Below are 9,657 nucleotides of genomic sequence, written 5' to 3'. Positions count from 1 at the left end.
GCGAGAAAAAAAAATCTGGATTATAGTTAGTTAAAGTGAAAAATACACTTTAAGTAAAAAAAAACAAATTGAAGGCTCAAAAATAGGGTGTGGTTCGCTGGACCAATTCAGGAGAATACTAGCTGATCGACCTTGTTGGGAGCCTGGAGAGGATATATATACATCCATCCTATTGAGCCACACCACCTAAATGTTACAAGTGCTAGTGAAGTATGAAACATACTGCCTCCGTCACTAAATGTTTAACGTCGTTGACTTTTTTATACGTATTTGACTATTCGTCTTATTAAAAAAATTTGTCAAATATGTAAAACTATATATGCACAAAAATATATTTAACAATACATGAAATGATATAAAAATAATTAATAATTATGTAAATTTTTTGAATAAGACGAACGGTCAAACGTGTATAAAAAAGTCAACGGCGTCAAATATTTAGGGATGGAGTGAGTATATCTTTTTGCCAAAGCACTTGGCATCTCGCAACCATCCTATACCTTTCTACTGCAAATATTTGGACTTGAGGTATCAGAGAACGTAGCACCCTGCATCTCACCAAGATTTCTTATGGGTTTTACTGCCGTTCCCAAATAAGGCTCATCTATACCATGTCACTGACGCTTGATGGTGCCAGTCTATCTTACGCTCATTCGGTTTCTAAATCTGAGTCTCATCATTCATAGCTAATTATCCAAACATGCCCTAAGGAGAAAGTGGATCATGTTGGGTGAGTCTTAAGGGGACATAGTATCGGATTGCTATACGATTTTCACTCCAGTTATATAAGTTTTCTAATACTGATAGACATACATATCTTAGAGTGTTTATAAATTAACAACGAAAGTGCGCTATATTTTTGGTAGAGAGCTATTAAAAAATATCCGTATGTCTGCAATAAAATCGATGTTCTCAATTCTAAGAACATCCTCCTAAAATAGTAAATAAAATTAGGACTCCGACCATTTTTCGCCCTAAATTATAAATCCGGTATTTTTTTTCATCCTTCAATTTCAAACATGGCAATTTTAAAGTTACTACAAGTTTTAAATATTTGCTGCAAAACTACTATTAAAAAATTACAAAAACACCTTTAGAACAATCGTTCGAACGACATCCTTATCCTTATAAAATAGATACGAACGAACCAGTGACAGATTTACAAATACCCACCCAAGGCCCCACTGCCGCTGCGGCTTCGCTCCTCACCTTCACCCCCAATCTGGTCAGGCTCCATGTATGGGAGTCATTGCTCTGCGAGGCAGAGGCCACCGGCTGTACGTGCACTCAAGGGACGCATCTGCGAGTTCCTAGCTAGCAGGCACCACAGATCTGGGCAAGGGAGAGCATTGTCCATGGACCAGTGCTCGCTTGGGTTGCGATCGATGTTGTCTCAACAGCAGCGGTGAATTCAGGATCCTCCTCGATCGTGCTGGCATCGAACAACAGTCGAACAGCGGTGAATTCAGCCTTGGGCTTAGCATGCATGCACACGCTACATGTGAGTTAATTACGTGCTACCGATGGCGTAGATGCAAGGAATCGAAGAACGCCTCATAGGAGACAGTGAAATAGTGAACAGAGGTTGCGTGACCGTGATCTTTCTAAACCGCTTAACAATATGTTTGTATAAGAAGGTTGTTTTCAGAAGTTTAAACAAGTTAATGATAATTATACTCAAAAAAACACACTGTTTACCCGTTCAACAAACATGCTAACACAAAACGAGTGACTTTTCCACCGTTCCCTTCCTACCGTTCCATCATCCTATTTGCCAAACACTGCTTCTTGTATTTTAGTACTTGATTTCTGTAGGCAATTATGGGGTGAAAGCGAAAAAGCTAAACGATATATTTGCAAATAAAAAATAATTTATTTTATATACATATTCGTAGCGATATAAAAACCAATGTTGAAAAATACTACGATGAAAAAACTCCAAATTTATGATTAAAAATTTAAAATTTGACTTATAAGCATAAACAAAACCGAAAAGATGGGGCTGTTAACCCCTCTTAGTCTACTTGAACCAGATTCGTTGACTTTAAATTCATCTGATAACTTGATACACAATGAATTATATAATCAGGGTAATTGAGGCAATGTGCTCGTTGCAGCAAAAGAACTTATATTCACAAAAAAAGCACAATGAATTCTATAATCATGGTAATTTTTATTTGTTGTGGTTCTTTCTTTGTATATTTACCCAATTGGATTGTACAGTCAAATGAATTTCAGAAAATTTCCTTTCCTACCCCTACTGCTTGCTTGGTTTCCATATATATCCACCTCGTGTGCTTGAAATCTTGAATCGTAAGCGAGCAATGTCTAGATATATAGTTACCATGCCTTAAGCTTTAGAGAAGAAACTTCCATAATTCAGAAGGCTTAGAGCTGCTCGACCATTGTTAGCACTGAGGATCATTTGATGCTCGTACTGACAGCAGACAAAAAATTTAAGCAAATAGGTGCGCATTGTGGCTAAACCAGATCAAATCAATCACATATTTCAGATGGATTTCCTACTATATATAAACTGGGAGCTAGAATGGATATATGGATGCCTCATGCCTGATTCTATCAAGATTCAGGGAACACTACAGCCATGCCTGCTTGGAGACGCCACTCAATTTTTTGCCTTGCAAACAACACTTGTCAGTAGCACTGCTGGTGGTAGGAGTAGGACTTGGAGGCATCCGAGAAGGTAGCAGCACCACGTCTTTCAGAGATTCTTTGGGTGTGTGCTGTGGAGTTAGCATTACTCTCTTATGGAGTATGTCTCTACTCATATGTGGCACCGCTGCTGGGAATGAGTTTGGGAAGTGGGCAGACTGTAGCTAGAGTTATCCATGGCCATTGGGCTGCTTCTGTTTGCACTTAGAGCAAGATCAACCACCTCTTTGATTCCAAGTTGAGCCTTGTTATTAGAGCTTCTCTAACAGAATACTAATATTTTAATTTCCAAATTATGTATTGGGTCTATTAAAAAAATTATTCACCATAAAAATTACACTCTTCTTCAACAGAAGTCTAAACCTGATTAACTTATATTGGGAATGCATATCTCTACCGAAAATCTAGAATACAATAGAGTTGATTTTAGGCATGCTTAAATATTAGGAAAATATTGGAGAATCTATTGAAAAGTTTGGTTCTAGCCTAATCCCCAAAGTTTATTTTTACAAATCAATTTTAGACACCTCTTGAAGATGCTTGCTCCAGTAGTATTTTGGGCCTTAATATTGATTGCTATGCAACTCGATCTGGTTGTAATTGTATAAGTTGTTTTATACCAATATGGTAGTACATACAATTAATAATGATTATAAATTCACACTAAAAGTGTGGCATGTTTTTGGGTACATAGCTATAAAAAAAAAATCCTATATGTCTGGAAGTCATTAATTAGTTGACACATTCTGTCCCTGACTGCAGCCCACATAACAATATTGATTGTTCTTGGTCACAATTTCCTTTGGTCTTCATAATTCAAGAGACAACAAATAAACCAGGACAAAGCCCATTTTCACCCTAAACTACAGAACCATTTTCTTTTTCACCATCAACATAAAATAAAAGTGTCAGTTGAGGTTGAAAAAAATATCTGGTTTGTAGTTAAAGTGAAAAAATACACTTCAAGTAAAAACAATTTGAAGGCTTAAAAAAGGACTTTACCCATAAAAATAAGTAGGTATGGTTGCTAGACCAATTCAGGAGAACGCTAGCTGATCGACCGTGTTGGGAGCTTGGGAAGGATATATATATATATATACGTGCATCCAGTTGAGCCTCACCACCTAAATGTTACATGTGCTAATGAAGTATATATGAAGCATATTTTTGCCATAGCACTTGGCATCCCTCAACCATCCTATACCTTTCTACTGCAAATATTTGGACTTGGAGGTATCGGAGAACATAGCACAATGCCTCTCACCACGATTTCTTCTGGGTTTCACTGCCGTTTCCAAATGAGGCTCATATGTACCATGTCACTAGCGCTTGATGCTGCTGATGTAAATTCATCGGCTTCATTACTTAGCATGGGGCAGTTGGACTTTATATCAGGCTGTCACTGCTCATTGCTGCGGCGTTCTTCAGTGATGGCAATACGAACATGTGGCGTACATATATACCATCATGACAAGGAACATGTGCTTTGTAGGGAAACTCATGGCAACCTGAAAAACTTTCTGGTGCTAGATTCAAATACCAGTGTAACAAAAATTCAGGGCATGTTTGGCTTTAGGGAAATCATTTCCCCTGCAGGAAAGGCTATACCTTTAAATCCTAACCATGCATGTTTTCCATCCCATTCCAGCTTACTCTCATTTGGTTTTCATTTCTCTGTCTCATCATTCATAGCTAATTATGCAGGACAAGCCCTAAGGAGAAAGTGTATTCATGTTGGGCGAGTCTTAAGAGGCCACAGTACTGGGTTGCTATTTGATTTTGACTCCAATTATATATGTTCTTTAATACCGATAGATCGACTTACATGTCTTGGAATGACTATAATTAACAAAGAAAGTGTGCTATATTTTTGGAAAAGAGCTATTAAAAAATTCCTGTCTACAAGTCATTAGTCGACACATTCTACCTGAATCTGACAGATAATTCGCTCTTCTCAATTCTAAGAACATCCTCCCACTAAAACAGTAAATACAACTAGGACCCAAAACATTTTTCGCCCTGAACTATATATCTGATTTTTATTCCATCATCAACACTGTCAAACAAGCTATGCAGTTCCAAATTTACTACAAGTTTAAAACGTAGTTGCAAAATTACGTACTATCTTTCGAATGACATTCTTGTAACATAGAAAAAGACCGGTGGCAGATTTGCAAATACCCCCAAAAGCCCCGCTGCTGCTGGTTCGCTCCTCACATTCACCCTCAATCTGGTTAGGCTCCAGGACTCCAGGTATGGGAGTCATTGCTCTGCAAGGAAGCCAGCTCCTGCACCGGCTGTGCACTGAAGGGATGCATCTGCGAGTCCATAGCAGGCATCATAGATCTTGGCAAGGGAACAACAATCGAACGGGGGTGGCTCGATCGATCTATACCTAGGGCTCAGCATGCATGCACAACACCTAATGTGAGTTATGTGGTACGGATGGTGTAGATGCATGGAATTGAAGAATTCCTCATTGGAGATAACAAAACAGCGAACAGAGGTTGCGTGACCGGGATCTTTCCGAAATGCTATGTAGATTATATAATCTACTTATTTAATACTTGGTCTAAAGATCACCATTGAAGTGTTAAGAGCACTGACTGGTATTGATGTTCATCACAATGAGCGTGATTTCCTCTGTTTTGATCGGTGTAGACGAAGTAGTCGTTCGGGTGGTGTAGTCGTATTCACCGGTTGATATCCCAAAGGGATCACCGGTGTTCAGAAGGCTGGCAGTGGCCTTCAGGTCGCCACCTGCACGGTCCAAGGGCAGCCCTTTGGTGCTTCTCGAGATTGGGGTTCAAACGGTTTGGGAGAGGTGGAAGACGTGAGAGACAGAGAGAGTCATTCTCACAGGCCGGCCTCTCCGTTTGATATTGCGCCGAGGAGATCGAGGGACGAGAGTAGACTAAACATGGAAAGTAATTAGCGCTACCAATCATTGTGCCCATGTAGGAAACTAATCCCGTTAATTACCCATAGGCCACTACTAAAAAACTTATTTTCGGCATCGTAGGGGTTCGATTTTCACAGGCGGGCATGTCCTTCAGAGCCAAAACCTCGCCGGCAAAAAATGTACCCAGGGTGGAGAAGACGGTCCGCCTACGAAGATCAATCTTTGCAGGCGGGCCATATAAGCGGCGCCTGCGAAGATCGATCTTCGTAGGCGGTAGGCGTCGTGCGCCTGTGAAGATCGATCTTCGCATGCGCCGCTTATATGGCCCGCCTACAAAGATGCCCCTATATAGTCTTCTTCCTCCCCAAGCCAGGTTCATTCTCCTTGAAGTTTCTCTCTTCTAAAGTGACTTAAATATAGGGGGGATGTTTTGAACTTTAAATCTTCGGAGGATTTTTCTACGGTGCTCAGATCTACTCATTTCCACACTAGGTATGCAATTTTTAAGCTTTTAGACCTCAATTTCTGATGGATTTATGCATGCAAAATTGTGAAGGAAAAGCTCCATGTTTTTTAATTTACTTTCTTTTGATATGTTGATGTTAGATGTATGTGTAATACTTGATGCCTCTTGTTACAGTGGTTTAATGTAGTAACATGAATTCTCAATTTTTTTATTTTGCTATCACATCTACCTCCTTCTGTAGACATATCAAATTACAAAAATAATAATATTAAGGTTTGTATATTTGTACGTACAATTACTATTTTTATTACAACTATTGTAGACATTATCAAATTACAAAGATTTTGAAATAAATATATTCACATCTATAAGAATCTTCACAGGCGGACGAACCGTTTGTGAAAATAGTTATGCCCGTATAGGGGTTACATCTTCGCAGACGGACGGACCGCTTGCGAAGATAGTAAAAACGGTATCTTCGCAGGCGGACCACCCACCTGTAACGATAGTTTTCCTATATAAGGCCCCGCCTGCGGCCCCAAAATTTCTAAGTTCAAGCGGTAAACGAATTTCCCTAAAAAGTAGGGGATGATCCGTGAATTAACCTACCCTAAAAATTTTGGCGCAGTCAAGTTGCCAAATTTTTTCACCGCCACCCGCCTGCACCATCGCCCTCCGACCGTCGTCCTCCGCCGTCCTCCGCGCACGCCGACGTTCGACCTCCGGTCACCGCCGCCAGCCCATCCACCGCCGCCTCTGCCGGCTGCTCCACTGCATGCACGTGAGCTCCAACGCCAGCCTCGTCTTTCGCCGCCACTGGCCACATCGCTGCCGCTAGCTCCATCGCGCGGCTAGCCCATCCACTGCGGTCGGTCTCCACCGCTGTCCCCGCCACCGTCGCCGGCGTCCACTGCCGTCCCCGTCACCATCGCCGGCCTCGAACGCCGGCCCCTCCACTGCCGCCTTTGCCGATCGCTTCACCGCACGCACGTGAGCTCCAACGCTGGCCCCGTCTCCACCGCCACTAGCCACATCGCCGCTGCCAGCTCCACCGCGCAATTGGCCCATCCACTGCCGTCGGTCTCCACCGCCATCCCCGCCACCGTCGCCGGCCTCCACCGCCGCAGGCCACATCACCGCCGCCAGCTCCACCGCGCCGCTGCCCCTCCCCTGTCGCCGGCCCCTCCAAGGCCACACTTCATTGGCTGGTGTGTGTGCACGAGCGAAGATGTCATCGGCCGGTCGTCGTCCACGGACGTGTGTGCATGTGGGTGTTTGTTTTTTATATGTATGTGCAGGTTGGTGTGAATGGGGATGAGGGGTGGGTAATATGTGATGTTAATTGTGAATGTGAATTTGGGAACGAGGGTGATATGTGAATGAAATTGGGGGTTATATATGTGCATGTGGGGGTTATATGTTAATTGTGAATGTGATTTGTGAAATGTGGGAGATATGTGAATGAAATTGGGATGGTATGTTCGTATTTGAAGTCACAGTGTACAAAAATATTGTAATATATATATATTTAGCAATACTTTTGAGTTATGCAATATATGTAAATTTCTCAGTACCAAATGCTTGATAATCTTCCAATATATTTACATAATAATCTACCTACAAGAATTTCTATTAACGGGCAAATTATTATTACATTTACGGGCAAATCATTATTAAATTTCAAAATTTCTACCTATCTTCACAGGCGAATTTCTTTATTTTTGCACGCGACAATTTTCTATTTTTGCAGGCGGACCAGACTAGCCAACGTCCGCCTGCGAAAATTATTATCACAGGCGGACACAGGCGGACGGCCACCCCGCCTGCGAAGATCGGCGATCTTCACTATCGTTTTCGTACAGGTGGGCGGCCGTCCCGCCTGCAAAGACCATTTTTGGCCGCTTGCGATAATGCTTTTCCCAGTAGTGGGCGTAAGGATGGAATGTGCTTATGTGTAAATATCTCATGCCTAGAGATATTTCCAACACACTAAACAGTGTGTGCTTTTGAATAAATTTTCTATAAGAAAGTTATTTTAAGAAATTTGAGCAAGTTAATGACAATTACACTCATAAAAATACATTGTTTAGCATTTCATAAAACATGGTAATACAAAACGAGGGGCTTTTTCACGCTTCAAATGAGGGACTTTTTCACCCTTCCACTTCCTGCCGAACTCACCCTAATATTACATGTTCAAGTGAAATATAAAGCATCGTCGTGAAAGGGAAAAGAAGTTGCTATTTCTTGTCCTTTATGGCATTAATTGCCTTGTCCTTCAATCGACTTGCGTGTTGTATTTTAGTACATGATGTATTTTAGTACATGATTTCCGTAGGGAATTAGGGGGTGACGGTGAAAAAGCAAAAAAACATATTTGCAAACAAAAATAATTTAAGAATAAAAATTTTATATACATGTTCTTAGAGATCTATAAGCCAAGGTTGGAAAATACTATGATGGAAAAACTTTAATATCAACTCCAAATTTGAGGCTAGAAATTTAAATTTTGGCTTATAAGCATAAACAAAAGGGGAAAAAGGGGTCTTAACCTCTCTTAGTCTATTTGAGCCAGATTCATTGATTTTAAATTCAGCTGATAGCTTCATGTACAGTGAACTCTGTAATCATGGTAATCGAGGAAATGTGCTCGTTCCAGCAAAAGAACTTATATTCACAAGAAAATGTTAGGCAGGCCTGCTCAACGCCTGTGACATTCGATATTCTTGCATATTGAAATAAGAATTGTGCACCATTCAATTTATATTGTAGCTTGTATGTAGATAAAAGCCATGATATAAATTTTAGTTTTAAATTTCAGCTTCAAAAAATAAATTAGCCGTGTAAATTTGTCACAAGTTCTTTATGACAATAAATTACTGTATATAGGACATTTTTCAAATGTTTTTGAAAAGTTGACAAAAATGGATGATACACAATTATAAGTTATTTATAAAATGAAGTTTCTATCACTTGCTGAACGTGATAAAACCAGGGAGAGAAGTCTTACTACGGCCGCATTCGCCGGGGCGACAAGGTAACTAAATCATCTCGTTTTCCATGCGTATGCTTACCGAACTGCTAAACGGTGTATTTTTTTAAAAAAATTTCTATAGAAAAGTTGTTTTAAAATATCATATTAATCTATTTTATATTTTTTAATAATTATTAATTAATTAATCATATACTAATCTATATAAATATTTTCCGCGCCAGATAAGTTAACTTACCCATACCCTTACCGAAAGCAGCCCAAGAGCTATAAGTAAAATCCCATGCCCCTTGTAATTTTTTTTTATTTTTTGTGGTTCTTTCTTTGTATTTACCCAATTGGGTTGTTCTGTCAAATTATTTTCAGAAATTTTTCTTTCTTATCCACCTCGTGTGATTTAAATCTTGAATCGTAAACGAACAATGTCTAGATATATAGTAACCATTAAGCTTTAGAGAAGACACCTCCATGATTCAGAAGGCTTAGAGCTGCCCATTGGTAGCACTGAGAATCATTTGATGCTCGTACTGACAGTACATAAAAATTTAAGCAAATAGGTGTGCATTGTGGCTGAACACCAGATCAAATCAATCACATATTTCAGCTGGATTTCCTACTATAAAC

The sequence above is a fragment of the Oryza brachyantha genome, chromosome 6, assembly GCF_000231095.2.
Source record: "Oryza brachyantha chromosome 6, ObraRS2, whole genome shotgun sequence".
Lineage (NCBI taxonomy): Eukaryota > Viridiplantae > Streptophyta > Magnoliopsida > Poales > Poaceae > Oryza > Oryza brachyantha.
The sequence above is the reverse complement of the archived record's forward strand: the minus strand, read 5'-3'. Positions refer to the sequence as shown.